This window comes from Hippopotamus amphibius, chromosome 8 (genome assembly GCF_030028045.1).
Source record: "Hippopotamus amphibius kiboko isolate mHipAmp2 chromosome 8, mHipAmp2.hap2, whole genome shotgun sequence".
NCBI lineage: Eukaryota > Metazoa > Chordata > Mammalia > Artiodactyla > Hippopotamidae > Hippopotamus > Hippopotamus amphibius.
This window is the reverse complement of record NC_080193.1, coordinates 22,754,702-22,778,370: the sequence shown is the minus strand read 5'-3', so window position 1 is coordinate 22,778,370 and position 23,669 is coordinate 22,754,702. Positions and strand designations below refer to the sequence as shown.

The window sequence follows — 23,669 nt, the reverse complement described above, 5'->3', positions numbered from 1 at the left end:
CCTATTTGCTTCCAGTTTTGCTTTGCGTCTTAGCAGTGGATGCTTTTGCCTAGTTGCCCCGGCTCTTTCAGAGCTGCACCTGTCCGAGACTCGATCGTAGCTTGTCTCCTATCTCTACATAACCCTGTTAAGTTTCCTATCAGACTAACAACCCCCAGTGCAAACCTAAAGCCCCCATACATACTAGCTTCTGTTAGATGGTATTGCCTTCTCAATTTTAAAAACTATTTTAAATTCTTAGAAAGTCTTGAAAAGGTAGAATGGATTTGTATCTTATTGACAGTTTAATCCTTAAGTGTAATAAGGTAAAAAGTGCCTATTACATAAAATTCCTCTGAATATCCCTTAAATGAGATGTAAAGCACCAAATATGTAGCTTTTTCTAGGAAAGGACCACACTTTTTTTTGAGAGCCACTTTTAAGTAACTAGCTTATTTGTAGACCCATAAACACCAGAATCACACACTTGGGGAGACGCGGGAGCCATGAACTTGCTGGACAAACTGAGATCAAACTGGAGAACAGTCACCTCCCCACCCTACACTCATGCCACAGCAGACGCCTCTCGAGTGGAATGGTGGTGAGAATCGTCTGCGTTGTATTTACCTGATTATTTCAATCTCTCTTTCCCACAAGTGCTTCAAGTTAAACGTGGTATCTTAAATGTGTGTGTAAAGTGAATCCACCATATACTTAATCTGCCTGAGAGTAGCAGAGCCCAACACGACTGAACTGGACACGTCTGTCCTCCAGGGGTGAGAGAGCCCTCCAGAGGAAACGCCCCACATGGCAGAACAAGCATTTTGAATATACCAGAGGCTGAGGTCAAGGTGAAGGCGGAACGCTGCCGTAGGCACAAAAGTCTCTATGTCGGGTGGGTGGGGGAAAGGATAAAGGGCGAAGAAAGCCTGCAAAAGAGAATAAAACCAGCAAGTACTGAGTGCCTTCGATGTGCCAGAGACCGATTTCTTTGGATTAACTCACTTGACCTTCATCAGAAATCTATGACTTTGTCAGCATGAGTGTCCTCGATTTGGATTCCTGCCTCGTGGGATGGGTCACAGGTCATGTTACATCAAGCCCGTTCTCAGCGCAGGGCTCTTACTGCCTGGAATCCATCCAAGTGCTTCACATGGCCTCCTGAGTCTCACCGTTAAAGGCAAACCCAGTGGTATCTGCATTAACTGCTCCTGAATATTACACCCAAGCTAGTAAGTGACTGATCAATCTCCTGAAATGGCCCTCCCCTCCAGGCCGCTCTCCGCGAGGCTCCACCCCCAAAGACTCTCCATCTCAGCTCCCGGCCACTACCAACGCTTTCACAAAAAGCAGTGGGTCTCGAGTTAATCAGCAATGTGATTCTAGCCTCTGCTCAACTGCTTCAAATATTCTGCTGGATTAATACTTCTACCTATGCAAATAGGACCCCCTGAAAGACTGGTTTTGGATTTCCAAACAGGATAGCACCCCCGGGGCAGAATGTGCCTTGCTCTTAATCATACCTTGAGCTGGGATTATAACAGAACAAAGTGGGTGGGGATCGTTTCAAAAAAAATCTACTTAAGGTTCTGCTATTCTTCTAGACCGTAAAGAAGCACAAACTTTTCTTCCTCGGGTGGACCACTGAGCTGTTCACTCAGTCTCTATTCCCACTGTTAAGGTAAGGCAGCCTCTGTAGGATGCTTTCTGGACACATAAGAAGATGCAGTTTAATTCCTTTGAGAATTGCTTCCCAATGACACAGACATGAATCACTGAGGCAACGACCCTCTGTGCGCTAGCTGGTGGCACGGGGTCTCCGCAGGACAAGGCCCCTGGGTGGCCTGTGTCTCCTGTGGTCCCGTGCTACCTGTCAGAACACTCTGAGCCTTGCTTGCTGTCTCCCATCTTCCACTTTGGCAACACTGCTCTTTACTACACACTTTATACCGTCATCATTCACACTTCTTCACAATAAGAGTCCAGAAAAACATTTCACATTAAGAGTTCTTTCTTTTTTTTACCAGATTCCATCCAGTCTTTCCTTTTAACGCCTTTTTTAATTAGCAGATTTTGTTTCTTAAGAGAAATTTCAGATTTACAGATTAAAAAAGAAGAGCAGTAAATGTAGGAAATTCTCATCTATGACCACCCTCACAACACTTAAAGAATTCTTTCTGGTACTTTGCACCTTATATTGTTGAAACTACACTGCGCCCAAGGTTGACAAAATGCAGAGGTTGCAGCTTTTTGCGCTGTGCTCTCTTAGGAATACATTCACATCCACCTGATTTGCAGTCCAATACATTCATTCTGCGAGCACACGTCATGTCTCACTTGACAGCATCATCCAATGACAACCAACAAAAAGAGGCAATTACGTAGTCACATCTTAAAATGGGTTTTATAGGGATATTAGCCAGGCAATAGAATTCAAAAGGAAAACAGAAATTCAAAATAGAATTCAAAAGGAAAAAAAGCACTTCTTACGATCCAGGTGGGCTCAAATAAGTAACAGGAAGAATGAGAAGCAAGGATATTGAAATGTTAAAAGGTCTCATATTTACGTTACTTTGCTCAAAGTTTTTTTTCCCCTCACATAACCTTTTATCCGAGCTAATGAGAATAAGCATTCATCCTCACAAACCAAAATGAGGGTGACCATTGGCATTATTCTTTCTTTCTAAAAACATTGCAACTCAATCAGTCACACAGTCAAATAAAACACATATTTATTTTTATTTTTTATTTTTTTAAAACACATATTTTTAAAGAAATTTACAAGTATTCTGTGCAGGGATGCTGAGATGTAGATTACAACATTATTGCCCGGGCAACAAATTAGGAAATAACCAAATGGAATTATGAATTTCTTCTCAAAGGTAATTTTCATATTGTGGGAAAGATTTTCCTTCCATGCTTAAAATGAGATGCTTGAAGACAAGGTCCCCGCTTGCTCAAAGAGCTGTGTGTGTCTGTGATGTCTGGAGGCTCTGCAGCCATCTTGAGATCATGAGGGAGTCAGCCTATTGATGTGGCTGAGTGGAAAGGCAGAGGAAGCCTCTGGGTGGCAGGATCTGGCTGCAGAATGAACCAAGCATGGGACTACCTACCTCTGGACTTATAAGAGCTAACAATCCCCTCTTGTTTCAGCCACTGTTAGGCAGGTGTTCTGTCTCATGCAGTTGAAAGCAAACTACTGAAATAAGGGTTCTTTCCCGTGTATTTTTCACTAGAGGTTTGACACTGCTCAGCAGCAAACAGAGATTTCCCAAAGGGGCACAGTTTACATGAGGTGGCATACGTCCAGTCTCTTTCAGTAGCTGTGATGGATGCTGACTTGGATGTAGATCTTGAAATAGGAGGCATTAGATTGCTCGGTCACTTTTTCTCTTTGAAATAAAACTTAAAAAGGAGGCAGAAGACAGCTCTGGATGATGTTTGCTTCGTCCCCCAAGAAATGGAGCCTCTCTGTTTATACCCAGTGGAAAAGGCGAGCTCTACCCATCATGCAATTCCTCATTCACTCATTTGTTCGTTCAGTCAGTCATTCATTCACACAAAACAGTTTATTAAGCATCACTGTTTCCAACACTGAGAATTTAAAAGTGTTCACGGTCTAGAGAAGAGGAACACATAACAGATTGCAACAAAATACATGCTGATGAGCACCAGGCCCCAAACTGAATGCCCTGTGAGTTGACAGTGATTTGAAAGCAGGGGAGGGCCTTGTCCAGAGTGGCCCATTGGCCTGACCACTTGAGCAGCCCCTAGAAGATGTGCTCAATGAATGGGAAAGACGAGAGGATTCGGGAGATGCCTTTTGCAACAGGGACCACAACTTATTCTGCCTGTTGGGTGCTTTGATACGAAGCTACCATCAATGACCTTTTTTCTGCTTCCGGGTGAGCCCCATCACCTCCAAGAATGACCTTCAAGACAGAGAAGAAAGGACGCCCACCAGGAAAGCAAAGCTCACCGGGGCTCCTATTCTGAAGTTAGGAGATGTTTTCAGTCTCAGGAAAGAGCCAGGACGTACCCCAGTTTTCAAGGTGCAAGACGACAAGGGTAAGCCCAAGGGGCCCGTGACTGCACAGCCAGCGCCACCCCAGCTTTGCACGTCAAAATGTACATCTTGCTCTTGCCTCTCTAACCATTTCTAATTTTTCCATTTCAGTCCTCAACTCTGTACTGCAAAGCACGGTAATGATAACACTGATGGTAAATTTTTATAAGATTGTCATCAGAACCTTCTCTATGACACACGTGAACCCGAGTAACTCTTGCCACCTTAAATCAAATTAAGTTGTCTGGGTATAAAAGGCCAGAGAATAAAAGCCTCACACGCCTACCACGGAGCCATTCAAATGCTGTAGGACTGAGCTGTGCTGATTACATTGAAGAGTATCATTCTATAAAAGCACAATGATTCACTATTTTGCTATCAGGTCTGTGGGCACTTCCTGCTGTTTTAAGGGTTTCTGCTGTTCTCTGTATCTGGGCTACGGCCACACAGGTGACGGTTTGTGGAAGAAGTTCTCTGAATGCAGCTCGTTTCTATTTCCCAGGATTTCCCACTGGTCTCATTCGCTGATTTTTACAGCCATGTCTTTACTCCTGCCCTTCAGTATGCTCACCAGAAAATGTATTCAAAAGTCACTTTGGTTCTAAATAGACGGTGAGGCAAGAGCTGGTCCCTGGGGAAAGGAAATCTCATGTCTCCCTTTACCTCTGAAGATATGGGCAGGGTGACCAAAAACGGTTTTGTCTTTGAAAACATCCTTTTATTTACCAACACCCTGAAGTAGGAGCTCCAGCATTTTGCCACGTATGTTAATTTTCTGTTTAACCAGTGTGTTGGAAACCAGATCACTTCGTGCTTCAGAAGAGTGGAGATGAGACAGATGTGCCTGGCAGGAGGGGATGGGATCTGCAGGGCCGGTGCGTCCCCTGGGGATGAGGAAGGGTCCCCATGAAGTGGGAGGGTCTGAGAGGCAGGGCCGCTGTGCCAGCCCAGGGGACGGCACCATCCAGGGGACCAAGGAGGAGGTGGGCTGTGCTGATCACACTGTGAGACAGAACCAGGTACCTGCTGGGGATACTGGGACGGCTTTCCTTTCCTGACAGATGAGATAAATATCAGGGATTGGCTCTTTCCATGCTACTTCTGCCTTGAATATGGCTGTGATGCTCGGAATGCCAGCAGCCATCCTGCACCCAGGAGGAAAAGTCAGAGCCCACCATATAAACTGCAGGTCTGATATTTTTGAAACACTAAACTGACACCAGCAGCTGCCTAGATCCAGACATCTTGCTAAGTGAGCAAAATCAACAGGATCTCAAGTAGGTTAAGCCACTCTGAGTTTTGTTACTTGCAGGGAAAGCATTTCTCACAGACGTTAGCAGCATGTGATGGGTTAAGATTATCTCAACACTCTGAGATTTTATCATCTTAAATTAAAAAGAAGATCAGATATCTCTTATATCCAGTAGCACCGAAACTGATTCTAAGGCCATTCCCAATGTGGTCACTTGAAGAAGGAGGAAGAAGAGATTAAACCACACAGCTACAGAGAAGGTGCTTTAATTTAGATGCCAGTCTCACTAAAAGTCAGCCTATCACCAACATCAGTATGAAACGTAATGCTTCAACACTACTATAAAATAGTTCGCTCCGGCCAGGAAACCCTGCTAATGTAGTATGGAGAGTGAGCTATATACGTAAAAAGAGGAGGCAGCCACTAGCTGCCCCTCCCTCTCCTGAGGTTAATTATGTAACTAATTTTGGAACTAATTAATTACAGAACTAAATGACACCCACATACTTGAAACCTGATCTTTGGATTTCCTCATGTCAGTCTGTTTTCTTTAGAATAAAAAAAGCAAAGATGGATGTTTCTCTATTCTATGACTAGCTATAATTAATTTCAGAAATATCTGTCCTTCACTAGCATACAGCACTTTTTACCGTCACCAGAGGTATCACTGATAAAGTACTTATCGGCAGTTGCATTCTAAGAGCTATTAATAAGACAAGGCTTAGATGTTTCCTCTCCACTCAAAGTCCACTCCCCTCTTCCCAGCCTGTGAGTGAGTGCTGTATTTTTAACCAAGCTCAGCCACTGCAATCAGAGATTTAGGATCTGAGATTGAGTCTTAGAGAAATCAAGGATGAGCTGGGTTTTTCATATGCACATATATGCGCAGCCTGTCTCTTTCTGGATCTTAGCTCAAATATTATAGTGCACTGTGTTCTAATTGCAATAAAATTTCTGACACAACATCCACTATATGCGAAATTTACATACAAATGGCTTACAATTGCAGCTATGCCTTGGTCCATGGATCTTATGGCCAGCAAATCCTATCAGGGGCTTTATTAATGTTCTCAGTGATGGAGACGCTGTATCTGATTCTGTGGATTTCAGCCACACAATCCAGCCCCACTGCAAAATAGAGTCTAACTCCTCATGGCTTTTTGTTTTCCACAACAGCAAACCACCAAAATTAAGTTACTGAATTTATGCTGTAGAAAGCATTGGAAATATCCACCCAGTATCAATTTTTCATCAAGCCACAAATGCTCTCCTTTTTTTCCCTTCATTCTGGTACATAATGATCACTGGCTAGAAGCACAAAAGGGTACAAGTTGATGAATTAAAACTTCAAACGAGTTTTCAAAACAAATTGATGAATTAAACTTCAAAAGTGAGAGAGTACAACAGACATATATATACTATCAACTGTAAAACAGATAGCCAGTGGGAAGTTGCTGTATGACAAAAGGAGTTCACCTAGAGGATGGATGATGCCTTAGAGGACTGGGACGGGGAGGGTGGGGGGAGTCGAGGGGGGGAGGGAATACAGGGATATGTGTATGAAAACAGATGACTGAACTTGGTGTACCCCCAAAGAATATAATAAATAAATAAATAAAATGAAAAAAAAATAAAAAAAAAATAAAAGATTTCAGTTTGGGGAAAAAAAAAACTTCAAAATATTGGCCACAGCAGTAAGTCTAGGGCAGGGGTGGGGGGGTGGGGGGAGGGTGGGGGAGGGTGAGGAGGGGGGAGGGGGGAGGGACTCTGCAATAGAAGCTGCATTAGGAAGCCCTGGATGAATAGCCCAGAAACTTCCTTCATGAGACGATCTTCCCTCCTGCCTCCCAGTTTCAGGATGAACCCTGGTGACTTGGACCAGGACTCACAGAATTGATAAGTAACAGGCACTGCCAAGTCACCACCACCTTCAAGGGCTTCTGCTTCCAGAGGGGGAACAACATCCTACCTGAAGGTGAGCTGAACTGAGGTGTGCGCCACACAAACCCTAAAGACGAGGCAAATACTGGCGAATTTCCTTATGCCTCAGTGGCATCCAAGTTTCCAAAGTTATTTCAGATTTTTTGGAGAAAATTTTTAAAATCTATTAACTCAAAAAAAATAGCAATAAACCCTTAAGTGTTAACATAAATAACAATTTAATTTAAAGTGACTACTTTTCAACAAAACAAACAAACAAAAAACTGAGAAGAGTGGCATAGCTTTGCATGTTTGCAAATCTCGTGCCTGGCTTAAAAGCAGATGGCTGGATTCTCATAACAGTTTCTGCATTCAATCTGTTGCGATATCATACATCATGCAGCTTCTGGAAAATTCCACGGCACACACCAGAAAGAACAAGCATAAGAAAGCAAGTAACAACTTGCTGCTGCTGCTGATGAAAGAGTCTTAGGGACCCCAGGGGTCCCTGGAGCCCACACTGAGAACCACTGTTTTATTTATTTATTTCTATTGAAGTATAGTTGATGTACAGTATTATACAGGCTACAGGTGTATAATATAGAGATTCACAATTTTTAACGGTTATACTCCATTTAGAGTTATTATAAAATATTGGCTCGATTCCCTGGGCTGTACAATATATCCCTGCAGCTTATTTTATAAACAATAGTTTGCACCTCTTCACCCCCTCTCCCTGTGTTGCCCCGCCCCACTCCTTGCTCCCCACTGGTACCCACTGTGGAAACCCACTGCTTTAGATGGCATCATGCCACTGATGAGTAGCACCCTCTGGGGATAAAAGGCCAGTTATCAGTGGTTTCACATCCTTGGTGTGGGAAAGCCTTTCCTAAGAGGCTGTGCATGGCTCAGGATCACTTCACACCCTCTGCCTCCTATCTTTCATCCAACCCTCTGGCAACTTTGCCAAAAGAAGCAAATGGCCTATTTTTCGTGTCTCTAAACTGGCTCCACCAAACCTTGGTGTAGGAAGGTGTAGAAACCGAGGCTCAAAGAAACTGTGTTACATCTAAGATCTAGCTGCAGGGAAGTAGCACCAGAATACAGGCTATAAAGTCACAGAAGATAATCATGGACAAGTTTCCACCCCTCAGTGCCTTCGTGATGGGTTGGTTGAACTATGTCTCCAGCTCATATGTTAGTTTGCTTCACCTTCCCTAATGGAGGGAGAGATTCTGGTATTTCAGATGTTAAGGAAGCAGATATTCCAGGGAGGTGAATTTCAGGAGGTGAGAGGGTCGTGAGAATACCCTGCTTTTCTTGCTAACAATTTCTTCCACACCCACCCTAAAGGAAGATCCCTAACAAGGAAATTCAAAGTCCAGACCAGGATCCCATATGTCATCCCTCTGCCAAGCAGAGGCACCGACAAATCGATCCACCCAACACCTAAAATCTGCCCTCCCGAAATCTCCAAACTGGTGAGGAATGGTGATGAAAATTACGAGTCAGACAGACAGGACAAGGCCGGGGCGGCTCTGACTTGGAGAACTTTGAACTTGATAGGGTTTATCAGATTATATTTATTCCTTTCTATCACAAGGTACCACAATACATGAGTTGATTGTAGATCCAAAACCCCGAAGAGGTACTTATCCCACAAATATTTACCAAAATATTTACATGTCAAGCAGTGTTCTTAGCCCGGGGCAAATCTGAGTAATTCAGGCACTGTTCCTGCCTGCAAGAAGCCACTGATACTAAAGAAATAACTAATAGGATTATGTCAGGGAGTGATGAATGCCATGAAAGGAAATAAAGCTGGGTGATGGGAGAGAGTGACTAGGAGGGCATGTCCTTGGGATGGAAGCCGAAAGATCTTTAGAAAGATGTGATTAAACTCACTGATGAGGAGAAACCAGTGATGCAAAGATGCAAGACAGTAACATTCTAAACAAAGAGAAGAACAGCAAAATATCTCGAGACGGGAACCAGCCTGTGATCCACAGAACCCAAAGCAGGCCCACGAGGCTGTACAGAACACGGGAGCAAGGGGGTGTGCATTACGAGAGCAAGTGAGGAAAAGTTAACAATGTTTGGAGAAGTATCTGAGTCTGTGAGCAATGGGTTTGAATTTTGCTTATTCTGCCATAACTCTTCTATTTTTCTCAGTCAAATTTTCTCAATCAAATTTTTCTCAAATTGTTAGAGAAAAAAGTTGGCCACTCAATTTGACACCCAAGCTAAATTTCCAACATTCAAACTTTCCAATATTCAAAATTTCCAATATTCAAAAAATGAAGTCGAATCCCAAGCAATTCAATAATGGTCACTTTGCTGACTCAGTAAATTTCTCTTTCCTGCAGAGAAACAGCTCCTAACATTGATCCCGACGTCCCAACCCCAAGGGCAGATGGAAAGAATCTTTAGCCAAATGCAATGGAGTACAAGTACGGTATAAAAGTTTTGATTCTCATTTAGAGGGAAAGCTGCAATGTATGTATTAAGTCTGAAATGCAAGCGCATTGCTACGATGAGAACAAAATCACCGCTAAGGACCCTGGAGGTTCGTGTAGGATTTTTAATATAGTGTTTCAAATTTAATTCAATTCAGCAAATATTTAATGAGCTCTAACAAGCTGCCAGTCTTGGGCTGGGGATGTAGAAGCAACCAGTCAGCAACTGTCTGCAAGGAGCACATAATCAAAGGATGACACAAATTCAGATAATAAGTTCTAGTGTTTTGAATAAAATATAAAGGGAACAGAAAAGGGAGTGTGAATAATTATTTGCAGAGAGCTTTGTAGATTTAGACTACATGGCTCAAAAACCGTGCCAATTAGCATAATTAAAATCTCTAATTTCATAATTAGGGATTATAAATTATAACAATATGTAATACATTATCTTCTTCTTCTCGCTCATTAAGTGGTCTCTGAAGTCCTCTGTCTAAATGACACTAAACAATAGTCAACCTAAGACCCGACAGCAGTAGGGGTTTTTTAAAATGAAATTAACAGAGATAAAGGTATATGCCATTTATAGAAGACATCCAATTGTCACGAAACAACACCCCTCTAATTAGGGTAAAAATCACAATATGTGACTTATACGCCTACGTAGAGCTGTTCCTTTGAATTTTTTTGGATTGTTTACTGTACAAATCATTGCTAAGCAACCATGAAACTATTAAAAAGTGGGAGAAACAAATAGAACCAGCTCCCTACACAGGAACTAAGTGCAAAAATGTAATAGGTCGAGGAAGCAGACAACTGGCCTTTGCTGTCGTTAATTTTTTTTAATTTATTTATTTATTCTTTTATTTATTGGCTGCATTTGATCTTCGTTGCTGCACATGGGCTTTCCCTTGAAGTGAGCGGGGGCTACTTTTCGTTGTGGTGCAAGGGCTTCTCATTGTGGTGGCTTCTCTTGTTGTGGAGCACGGGCTCTAGACTCTAGGGTTTCAGTAGTTGTGGCGTGCAGGCTCAGTAGTTGTGGCACACGGACTTAGTCGCTTCCTGGCATGTGGGATTTTCCCGGCCCAGGGATGGAACCCGTGTCCCCTGCATTGGCAGGCAGATTCTTAACCACTGCGCCACCAGGGAAACCCTGTTATTTATTTTTTTAAGTAAAAAACTCTCAAGGGAGCAAAAAAGGGTTTCCTGGAAATCCACATGGGAAACTAAGCAATCCTTTTGAGACCCTCAGGGAGCAGCCCTGTCTTCACCTCCAGGACTCTGGAATTCAGAGCCTCACTTCTGCCTTCACACAGAGGCAGGTTTCATTCAGCAATGGTGAAACAAAAGACAAAATTCAAACTCAATATTTGGTCTCTCTCCACTTCTTCCCATGAGCAGGGATGGGGCTGGGGTGGGGGATGGGACATTTGCCCCTTTTCTGTGCTCTGAGCCTCTCTCAACCCCCTCCCCACACGGATGTCTTGGCAAACACTCCTGCCTCAGGGCCTTGACACTTACTGGTTTCATCTGTAATCCTCTCCCTGGAACGGTAAGTGGCTGTCACCTTCCCACTGCTCAATTTCTCTGCTTCGTCTCTTAACAGAGCTTTCCTCCCTAGATGACATTTTCTGATAAGCTCTCCTCCCCACCTAAGTCCTGCTAATCCCTCTATGACAATACTCGGGCTTAGTCTTCAAACCGCTTTCTACCATTTGAAATTAGCCTTCAGATTTCTGTACAATTGTGTTTAGATGCTGACTTTCCTGCTACAGTATAAACACCTTGAGAGGAAGACTCAGTCAGCCTTGCTTAGCTTCATATCCACGTGGCCTAGAACTGAGCCTTAAACAGAGAAAGCCCTGGAGTCTCCCCACACTGCAGAAGAAACCGAGGCAGAGGAGTTAGGTGGCTTCTTCAGAGTTGCAGAGCTAAAGAGTATGGTGCTGGGATTCCAACCCAGAGAGTCCTAACCAGCAGGCTGCACTGCCCCCTCACTCATACCCAAGTGGGAAGGCCCTCATAGAGGAGTTAGGGTGCCAGCCTCACCAGGCCAGGCTGGGCTCTTCCTGTGACCTATGGGAGAGGACATAGAAATGCACCTGCTGTGTTAGCAGCAGGCTCCCAGTACGTATGGGCGAGATCAAGAGGGCAGAAGCTCACATCGGAAGGAGGGCCCCATAACGTCAACCTTCCGCCCCAACCCTGGCCGGCCATGATCCTGCAGAATTTTGATGCTTTTGTGGAAGGTCATGTCCTGCAAAGGATGCCTGTGAACAAATCCCTGAAACCCGTGAATATGTTACATCCTATGGCAAAAGGATCTTTGTAGATGGAGTTGAAGTTAGGGACTTACAGGGAGGTTATTCTGGATTACCCCTATGGGCCCAATATAGTCATGTGAACCACTAAAAGTGGAAAAGGAAGGCCAAAGAGTCAGACAGAGAGATGCAGCGGCAGAAGAAGAGGCAGAAGAGACTGGAAGCAGGGGAGGGAACAACCCAAGACAACTGGCTTTGAAGACGGAGGAAGGGGGCTCTGAGCCGGGAAATGAGGGCATCTCCTAGACGCTGAGGACAGTGGACAGCCAGCCAAGAAACTGGGACCTCAGCCCACAACCACAAGAAACAACCTGAATGAGCAATAATACTGATTTTCTCCTGAAGCCTCCAGAAGGAACGCAGCGCTGCCAACAGCCGGAAAAGACTCGCGTTGGACTTCTGACCTACAGAACCATGAGGCAGTAAATGTGTGTTGTTTCCAGGCGCTAAGTTTGTGGTCATTTGTTACAGTAGGAACAGAGAACGAATGCAGGCTTAGAGAGAAAGTACTGCTTTGCCTAGATGACAGGGCTGGTCAATCTTCTGGGAGACTTGTGAATGGCTAAGTGTACCTTTGTGAAGAGAACAGCAGGGGTGGCATCAGATGTCTTCACCAATGAGCTGCCACCTGATTGGCAGACCAGGAACATTAAAAATAGACAGTGTGCTCGCTTTCCTCTCATCTGAGTGCACTGCAGCAGGCGGGGCATCCTGCCTCGGGGACGTCCCAGGCACAGGTTTGTGTTTGATGAACCATAATATCAAAAGAAACCGCCCCAGAGAAGGGAGCCCTTTACGTCTCCCGTGAGCCCAGGTCTCGTGACATGCTGTTCCCGGAAACCACCCAGCCAGGAGCCCAACATGGCAAGCACAAGCTAAGCAAGGAGTTCGGGTTCAGAATATGCTTCCGCAATAACTAAGGCAAAAGGAAAGGCTGTGGTGAACTGCAGGGAATGAGAAAGAGCCTGGAGACCTTTTCAGCAGCCACTCATCACTAACACGTAGTATCCTCCCCCTCTTCGTGGAAATGTCTCCTACTTTCTTTCTGAGAAACCACCCTGATTTGATTCAGCCCATGTGGTTTGACTGGAGCCCACATGTTCTAGGGGTGGACATGTGACCAGGCTTAGTGGACACGTGACCAGTCCTAGCCAATCAGAGCATCCCATCCTCTGGGTTCACAGTCATTGGTTCAGAGATGAGCTCCTGCCTCAAATCAGGCCGATGAGAGGCAGCCTCAGCATCCTTGCCACAACCTCAGTGTTTAGGACAGCAGTGAACACAAGGGTAGGTGCTCAACGAATATTTAATAAATGAAGGAAAATGGATGTGTGTTATTTTATTGCAAGCAAATCAGACTTTGCAAATAGATGTATGTATTTTGGCAATGGTTTAATTAATGCCTGTACAGATTATCTCTATAGATTTGCTTACTTTGGAGGGAGGAGATGTTTCCCTTGATAGACTGTATGTTTCCACCAGGGCAAGGATCACATTGCTTCTGTTTCCTGCTGTGGTCCCAATGCCTGGTAGAATTCCTGGCACCCTGTCGGCACTCAGGAAATATTGGTTAAATGAATGAATGACATTCCCATTTCCAGCCTCAACAGTGCTGTTCTTCCTGGATCTTATGTCTGGAGCTGAAGATTTGGTTTGGATTCTGGATATTTGATTTGGGAGTAGTGAACACAGCTGTATACATCTTTCTCGGTCTAATTCCACCAGAAACAAGCGCCAAGAACAGACACATCGTACTTTGCCTCTAAGGAAGCCTTAGTCAACTGGTGGGAGCCCCTAAGGCAGGATACAGTCCAGTGGGTCAAATATTGGATGTGTACTATGTGCAGACGTGAGCCAAAGCACACATAAATTCATCTATATGTCTCTAACCACATCAAGAAAAGTTTTTCATCTCAAAGTCGACAGAAAATGTGCCACTGTGACCACTATATGGCCATCGCTTGAAAATTATAATTATTAATACTTCAGGCAGCTAAACAGTGCAAAGACCAACCATTCTGTCCCCATCATCTAGCTTAGGAAGTAAGACTCAGAGAGGCCCTAAGGTTCCCTGGGAACCCCCACCTCATCCCACCCAAGCCCTGCCCCGCCAGCCCCCACCCCCCCCCGCCCCAGAGATAACCTGATGCTTATACATGTTACTTCCACGGATATTTTTTATTTTCTACTTTTACCACATACATATGCACTCATAAAAATGTATGAGATTGTTCTGCGTGTTTTAAGCTTGTGTGGTGATATCTTGGTCTAGGTACACTCTGACACCTTGCTTTTTTGTTTTTCTATTCAGTCTTATGTTTTAAAGATTTGTCCATGTCAAAACACACAGTGCTAATAAACCTCCATGGCTAATTAGTACATCCTTGTATGAATATAGGAACACCTGTGTCTCCATTCTCCCATCGGTGGGCATTTGAGCTTAAATGTCTCGTGATGCTGCCTCTCTGAACACAGCACAATAGTGAGAACTCAGATTCTGGGGATGGAAAGAGCTCGGTTCAAACCGGCTTCCTTAACTTTGTTCTCTTGTGAAAGCCACTTCAGCTTCCTCAGCCTTCTTTATCTCATCTGGAAAATGGGAGGCACACTCATGAGTACTTCTGAAAACTGTTGTGAGGAATCAAGATGGAGAGATGAAAAGTTCTTAGGAATTTTCGAGATGCTGAAATAGGCAGAGTTGAAATTCCCGGGAGTGGAACTTCCAATCCTGTTTTACTAATGCCCCACAAAGAGCAGTGGACCTTCATTAGCTTGCATTCATGAAGCCAAGCCCCACTCATCCTCCTAAGCCTCCTCTTCCAGAAGGCTCCTCTGATTTTCCACCTGGACTGCACTGTCCTCTCTCTTCTCTTTCTCAGGTCACTTCCTGTTCACATTACTTCGGGGGTTTGAACAGCAGCATGTATGGTCGGAGAACCCCCAGCTCAGAGGTTTCCATCTCCCTTGAAGCTGCCACACAGGCCTCCATAGCAGGTACTCCCCTGACTCATAGTGACAGACACTCTTCTTTGGTTCAGTGAGAAAATTCTGATGTCTTCTAGGGAAGCTCGTCAGTATTGCTTCATCTCATTCTATAATTCCTAAGATGGAATGTTAAATTCTGCTATCATATCTATCTCTGGATTCATGTATTCCAAAGCTACACTGTTGCCTAGGGGAGAATATTTGTTAATTTACACATTTGTCTTCTCTCTACCTCTAAAGAGTCTGTGAGTTCCATGAGGGCCAGAAATATTTATTAGGAAAAAAAAAACAAAGAAAACCACAACAAAAACAGACAGAGAGAGAAAAAGAGAGAGGGAGGGAGGGAAGGAAGGAAGAAATGAACTAACAAATGAATGAACAAACTAAGAGAGGTGGGGGGGATATTAACCAGAATTTACACATGAGAGATGGTGAAAATACTTGTAAAATGAAAACTGTACTCTAGCTGACTCTAGGAACTACACAAATAGGAGGACAAACCCCGAAGAAGTCAGCTGGATTTCTTGAGTCTGAATCAGGGATCTTGGACCGCTGAGGCTGACCATCAAGGGGCTGACTTGGGTATACCTAAGCCTCATTTTTTCTAATTTCTGATGATGAAGAAGTAGCAGGCCAGTTTTTCCAAGGCCTGACATGGCTCCTGGTTCTAGATATGGTTCTGGTGATGCACAGACGAGATCTTAAATAACACTGAGTCTCCAAGTAAGACAGCCATCTCCTTCAAGTTCTCCTTCAAGTTCTTCAACCTTCTGTACTGAGACATGAAGGAGAAAGCCTCAGTTCGGTGCTAACCTTTCTCTAACACGGGCTCTTCTCCTTTGAAATAGAGACGGAGCAGGCCTCCAGCCCAGGCCCTTCTGTAAGTAATGGCACCTAGACAGAATTCTGTATTATTGCTTTGTATATGTGGCATTTATATTTACGATGACCTTTTCTTTATCACAAGTCAGTTTTCTATTTATGGGGATGGATATTGAGTTTCCCTTTTAGATGAATTTACATGTGTTTTAAAGTGAGTTGACTTAAAGACAAGTTGTACATAAATGATTATACTTGGGGTGCCCATCACGGTTAGACTCATGAAGACAGCCCCTCGTAATGGATGGACGACAGGGTCCTACCGTAGAGCACGGGGAACTATAGTCAATGTCCTGGGATACACTGTAATAGAAAAAAAATACAAAAAAGAATGTGTGTGTGTGTGTGTGTGCGCGCATGTGTGTGTGTGTGCATAATTGAGTCACTTTGTTGTACAGCAGAAATCAACACAACATTGTAAATCAACTACACTTCAATTAAAAAAAACAAAAAAGGTGGCCCATCACTGACAGGGCAAAAAGCAAAGCCACCAGAATGGTAGATGGTTGGTATTATGGAAACACAAGACAAAGCACATCAGTGTTTCTGAAAGGATGAATCATCTCTACTGACAGGCAGGAGGAGGAAAGCTTTTCCCAGAATTAGACAAACGCCCCTACAGGTCCTAACCTTCCATACTCCTTACATTTTTATTTGCTGTGTCACCCATTCTTCTGGGGTTGACGGATTCCACATACTTTATTTTCAGATCGGGGGCTTACACTACTTCTAAATTCAACTGTTCGCCCAGCAAATATGCACTGGCCACCTAGAGGACACGAGACAAGCCCAAGACTGCACAGGGAGTTCGGGCGTGTGACCGGCACTCACATTCACGCAGCTGGAATTTGGTCCTCACTCGTAACCTCTCTGCCCCACTGTCCTATGAGATCTCTCAGATCTGAAGGCTCCCTCTGTGATGGGAGGAAGGACCGCTGTTAGAAATCAGGAATGAACTTTCCCAGGATCTCTTTCAAACTTTCTCGGTACCAAGACCAATCCGATTCCCATGCAACGCCGCCCAGCCCCCAGCACCACACACCCTCCAAACCACATGTTACGGCCACTGTTGAAAGTTTCTCGGGACACTGTCAGATTCAGGTACCAGTACTTAACCTGAAACCAATTACATGTTTTTTGAACAAGAAATTGCATTCCCCCTGAAATCGGCACTTCTCAAACTCAAACTGAAACAGCAATGTAACTAGCACGTGAGCAGAAAATTCACAAGACACAAAAATGGCTCACAAACATATGAAAAAGGGTTCAGACTAACTTATACTTAGATGAAATTTAAAACAACACTGAGATACCATTTCTCACCTAACAGACTGGCAAAAATTAAAAAGCACGCCAACACAGTCTGCTGGCGAGGCTGCAGGGAAACAGGCATTCTCGTCTACGGATGGCGAGAGTCCAGACTGGCACCACCCGCCTGGAGGGAAACTTGGCAAAACTTAAGAAAACTTCATATGCGCTTATGCTTTGACCCAGAAATCCCATTTCTAGGAAGCCATCCTGAAGATATTCCTCCAGATATACAGAAACCCATGCACACAAGTTGACTCCTTGTAGCACTGTTTGTGGCTGCAAAATATTGAAAACAATAAAAAATATCCCCACGTAGGGGAGGAATTGACTAGCTGGTGATGCATCTATCAGTGAAGCGTTACACAGGTATGAAAAAGAATAGGGTGTGTGGTGTTAACAGCAGCAGAAGCTGAGATATGTAGGGGCAGGGGGAATAAGAGAACTCTGTGCTCAATTTTGCTATAAACCTAAAACTGCTCTTTTTTTCTTTTTGGCTATGTCGCACAGCATGCAGGATCTTAGTTCCCTGACTGGGGACTGAACCCATGCCCTTGGCAGTGAGAGCGTGGAGTCCTGACCACCAGACCACCAGGGAAGTCCCTAAAACTGCTTTAAAAAACAGAATCTATTTTATTTATTTATTTATCTATCTATCTATTTATTTATTTAGCTACGCCAGGTCTTAGTTGCAGCACGTGGGATCTAGTTCCCCGACCAAGGATCAAACTCAGGCCCCCTGCATTGGAAGTGCAGAGTCTTAGCCACTGGACCACCATGGAAGTCCCACAAAATCGATTTAAAAGGGAGATGGGGGAAGAATGCGGAACTGAACTGGAGGAATTTCTGTGCTATACTGTTGAGTGTACAAAAGAGTATCCATAATGCACTCGCCTTCATGTCAGAAAGAAGACCTCAGAAAATGCACAGGTACCTGCTTATTGGTGCAAAATCATCACAGGAAGGAAAACCAGAAACTAAAGAGACTGGGGGTGGTGTGGAAAGATGTGGAAAGAAGGGGGAAGGGGGGTAGGGATGAAGGGGGAAGGCACACCTCTCTGAGCAGACAATTTGCACTGCTCTGACTCAGAACCATGGCCATGTTTCAGATATCTTAAAAGTAAATACATGACTTTTAAAAAATCAGGATGTGGGAGAACCCAAAATGGAGTATATATGGTACTAATGAGCCAAACCATATTACAAATGAATAACAGAGCCACCCTGAAGGAAGTGAGAAAGAAAAGAGCTAGCCTAAGGAACTTGAGAAACTGTAGTTTGACTGGATAGTGTAAGCCTACCATGAGCAATTCTGAAACCTCTCACACTAGGATTTCCCACTGTCAGGAAAAGAAGTTGAAAATAAGGAAAGGGGGAAGGTTAGTGTGAACCCTGGTGATTTACTGGAATCAGAGTTATCAGTATGAATCATGTTTGAGATAGATAGATGATAGATAGATGATAGATACATAGGGAGATAGATAGATAGATGATTGATGCATGGATGGATGGATGGATGATGGATGGATGGATGGATGATGGATGGAGGATGGATTAATGGATGGATGATGGATGGATGGATGGATGGATGGATGGATGGATGGATGGATGGACGGATGGATGAATGGACAGAAGAAGGATGGATAGATGGATGGATGGATGGACGGATGGATGATGAGTGAATGGATGGATGGATGGATGGATGGTGGATGGATGGATGGATGGACAGATGGATGAATGGACAGACGAAGGATGGATGATGGTTGGATGGATGGACGGATGGATGAATGGATAGGTGAAGGATGGATGAAGGATGGATGAAGGATGGATAAATGGATGGATGGATGTACTGATGGATGGATGATGAATGGATGGATGGATGGATGGATGGATGATGCGTGAAGGATGGATGAAGGATGCTTGGATAGATAGATAGATGGATGGATGGATATGTATGTGGATACAAGAGCTAGTATGCCTATGTGTATTTCGTAGCTCTCTTTACTAAGTTGGCTTAGGAACAATGATATCTCAGTAGCAACCAGCACACCTAGCACTGAGACCTTGAGATGGAAGTGCAAAGCTAGGCAACATTCCTTAAAACCCCTGGTACAGCACAAGAATATTCTCCACTTGAAGTGAGCAGACACACAGCCAGCCAGGCTTGAGATTTAAAACATTCAGATTGAACCTTCTAAGTAAATCTTTAAATTCTCCTTGTGTTTCAAATATAGCAAAGGCAATTAAAGGAAATGCAAATCTTAAGTAAGCTTTAATTATAGATAGGTTTATGACATCTAAAGATTGATTTACAAGAAATTTAAGGCTGTGTCCTCTCTCTCGATTCATGTAGCAAATTCCTCTTGGAATTCTAGGAGGTTTAGACTTCTGGCCCAGCCTACCTCAAGCAAAATGTAAGACAAATTTTGTCTGAAAGCTTATATGGAAAGCCATAAATATCAGCTGGCAGATCCTCATTTTGTCCCACAGCCAGCAGACCACAAAATGCTGTATCAGAATTTAGGAACGTGTTATGAAGCTACAGGGACGTGTATTGATAAATGCCTCGTGCCTGGACAAGCCATCCTCCCTCTGTTCAATCTCAAAATTCAGTGCAGTGGCATCAGTCTTTTTCCCCTTAGTGGATGTTACTACCAATGTCCATATACTGAATGAGAAATGAAGCTCTATTCAGCCCCATATTTCTTGAGATTGCTGTCACCACCCCACCCTTGTCACTACCCTGATGAGGAGCCCCAGGGAGAACTAAGTGCAGAGTTTCGGAAAGAGAGCAAGAGCCCATGGTGTGCACCAGGCAGAGAGAAGCTTCCAGGTGAAGACCTTCCAACCTGGCGGTGCCAACAGACACTGGTTCTTGAGGAGGCCCGAAGAGAGCTTCAAGGGCAACACTCATGCCCTTCTGGAATCCAGCAATTCACCATCACCCTGAACTCTCGGTGACCAATAATCTCCTCTCCAGTTCTACAAACCTGTCATTTCAGGAACTGTTATATACAGGGAAACACAGTATGTATGGCCTTTGAGGGGTGGTTTTTCTTCACTCAACATAAAGCCCTTGAGATCAATTCAAGTTGCTGTATCAACAGTGCATCCCGGGACTTCCCTGGTGCTCCAGTGGTTAGGACACCGCGCTTTCACTGCCAAGGGCCCAGATTTACTCCCTGCTCAGGGAACTAAGATCCCACATGCCCCGCAGTGCAGCCAAATTAAAAAAAAAAAAACCCTTTTATTGCCAAGTAGTGTCCTGTGATATGGATGTTCTACGTATTAACTGTTCATCCGTTAAAGGACGTATGGGTTGTTTCCAGTTTGGGGTTATTACAAATAAAGCCGCTATGAACAATCATGTACAGGTAAATAAGTAATATAATAAATAAACACCCAGGACTGCCGCTGCTGGCTTGAGTGATAAATGTGTTTGAATTTTGAAGAAACTGCCCAACTATTTTCCAGATTGGCTATACCATTTTACATCCCCACCAGCATGCATGAGACAAACATTTCTCCACATTCACACATTTGGGTGTGTGTGTGTGTGTGTGTGTGTGTATGTGTGTAATATATACATAATATATAATTATATATGTGTATAAATTTTAGCTATTTTAATAGTAGTGTAGTTATTTCTCATCTCATCTTGCTCTTAGTTTACATTTCCTTAATTGCAGGTGATGTAAAACATCTTTTTCAAATGCTTACCTGCCATTCATATTCTTCTTCAATGAAATGTCTCTTCCCATCGTTTGCCCATTCTTGCCAAATTACATCATTTTTTAATATTGTTGAACTTTGATTTTTTTCCGTTAGATATATTGTTTGAAATATTTTCTTTCAGTCTACAGTTTCTTTTCATCTTCTTAACGGAGTCTTTTGCAGATTACATAGCTTTCATTTTGATGAAGTCCAATTTATCTTTTTTATTCCTTTTGTGCCTCAAGCTCTCAGTGTCAAGTTTAAGAACTGCTCACCAAATCTTAGGTCCCAAAGATATGCTAGGTGTCCTAATAAAAGTTGTATTGGTTTACATTCTACATTTAAATCTGTGATCCGCTCTAAGTTAATTTTTGTAAAAAGTGTGACATTTAGGTCAAGGTTCATTTATTTTGTCTTTGATGTCCAATGACCCCCCAGCACCATATGTTGAAAAAGCAGTTTGCTTTTTAATTAAGACATGATACATCTCCTCTGAGTAATTTTCTTATGGACAGTCTTCTGTTAGTCTGCCCCTGCTATGTCACCCTAGCAGCTGAGACTTTCCCAGGTTTTAATGACTCTGTCTCAAACAAGTAAAAAAATAGGTGTGAGTCTCAGCTTTTTTTAACCCAAAATATGATGTCAAAATACTTATATATCCTTCTTATACCCTCTTGTTGCATGCATTCAACCTTTCAGCTAGTGTTCTCATTTCTACAAAAGAAAGCGACATCCTTTTCCCCTTCAATGAAGAACATAAGGTCTCAGAAGCCATGTTGTTGTCCTCTCTTTATACTGGTACCCTTGCTGGCCCACTCCCTCCCTTTAGCTTTATACTGTACTTCTACGCATGCACGTGATTTGTCCTTCAGTCTCATGCCAAAGGCTTCCTGACGTTAGAAACTAGTTTTTCTCTTCTTGAACATTTATCTCTCAAGCACTGGGCAAAATCTCACCTTCTTCATACCTCCAACCACTGGCCGACCTCAGGGTAAGTACCTCACGATGAACAAATCAGTGATGAACTAGTGATAGTCACGTAAATACTGACCAACACATCTTCTTGTTTGGCTTGGACGGATACCCTGATGACAACACTGTCTCCAACCACAACTCAGCTTAGAACTTCCCTGGGCCCCATAAAGGCCAAGGGTGCCAACCTCCGCAAGTGGAACAGCTTCGATGGCACTGGCCATCCTGACATTACTGACAGCACAGTGATCACCTGGTTGTATCTGGAATACAGCCTTCAGGACTCCCTTCTGACTAGTCCACAGCCTGTGGGGAAACTGAATCATCCAAACAGGATCTAATAACTCCATCTTGGCAGGAGTTCCAATCCCAAGACGGTCTGACATCTCTGAAAAGCTTAGCAATTTCTGCATGATGCTTGATCTTCCTAATCTATTTCCACAATGTAGAGAATAACCTGCACTTTGGATCAGCTCAGGCAATTTACACACCTCACATGAACTTTTGACTTCCTATTCAAATGAAATTTACATGTTTGCCTTCAAAAGCTTAAATGTGGCATTAATCTCAGAAATACAACTTTCTTCCAAAAGAAAAACAGTAGCCCATAAGGATGGCTAGCATGTAATACTAGCAACCAGTTAGCTTTGAATATAAATAATGACTCACCTCTGGGCTGCGGACTCCAGTTACTCAGAAAACACCGCTTTCTTCCAGGAAGGCTATCTCTGCTCCGAGGATGTGACATGTCACAGGAAGAGAGTTCATGGTGAAAACAATCTTTGTATGATGTCAATGGCCTCCTGGGTCTTCTACTGGTAAGTGGCAGGATGAAGGAAAGAAAAAGAAAAATGCTGAGTTAGGTCAAAAAGCAGTTTACAATTGAGGTAGAGAAATCTGAGCTGCATTTCATTAGCGATGTCATATATAGGTGAAAGAAATTTGTTGGGTAATTTGCCAGGAAATGACTCTCCACGTAGTAGCATCCTTGGAGAGAGCCTGCACGCTAAGTGGCATTTGCATGAGTGATAACTTGCATACCGCTACAATGTATTCCAATGGCCTTTTACATCCTCCTCTCTCTTTCAGACCCTGGGCCCACACATCACCTCTTTTTTACCTCTCGCGTCCCTTCCTCCACCCTTGGATAAATCTGCCACGGAATCCATGTCTCAGCCCACTCAGACTCTCAGCCCCCTGGACCTTAGAGTTGGGATCCATTAAAGTCCAAGAAGCACAAGGGTCTGGACAAAGTCAGCCCAACTCGATCACAGAAGCTAAGGCAGGGATCCCCGTGTGACCCACAGAGATGAGAAACTCGCTCTGGGGAGGCAATGTGATGCTAATGCAAGAAGCTGGGAGACCAAGAACCCAGGGACTTGGCCCGGGCTGTCCACACAAGCCCGCACCAGAAGGGAGAGAAACCCAGCAGGACCGTGCAGCCTGCTCACAAACCCTGCGGTTGAGAGGTGGCCTCACCAGGTCCACTGCGTCTTCTGTCCAGCCATCTTAGATCCGGGACGCTGGACTTCTCCCCGAAGCCCAGCCCCAGGACCGACGCTTGCATCTCATTGGGCAGATTCACAACATGTGACGGTTCCTTTCTGCAAGGGTGTCTGGGAAATGTAGTATTTTATCCCAAGCTGGGCATATTAGGCTGCCAACAGAATCTGGATTCTGTAAGTGAAGAAGGGAGGAAAATGATTACAGGTAAAGTAACGTTACAGTCGACTGCATTAATCAACAGCCCTACTAGGACGTGATCACTGAAAGAAATAAAAAACCAAAACCGATAGAGTTTTAAATGGCTCCCCCTT

At 43.8% G+C, this 23,669-nt stretch overlaps 1 long non-coding RNA gene across 1 annotated transcript in view; it reads right to left on the bottom strand.

Annotated features, from left to right (window-relative positions):
- The window catches only part of LOC130858718 (uncharacterized), a 98,988-nt gene extending 76,322 nt beyond the window's left edge, over positions 1–22,666 (bottom strand). The window contains exon 1 of the long non-coding RNA XR_009055099.1: positions 22,522–22,666. This is a non-coding gene — a long non-coding RNA (uncharacterized LOC130858718). The remainder of the gene's footprint in view (positions 1–22,521) is intronic.
- Positions 22,667–23,669: the final 1,003 nt, after the last annotated feature.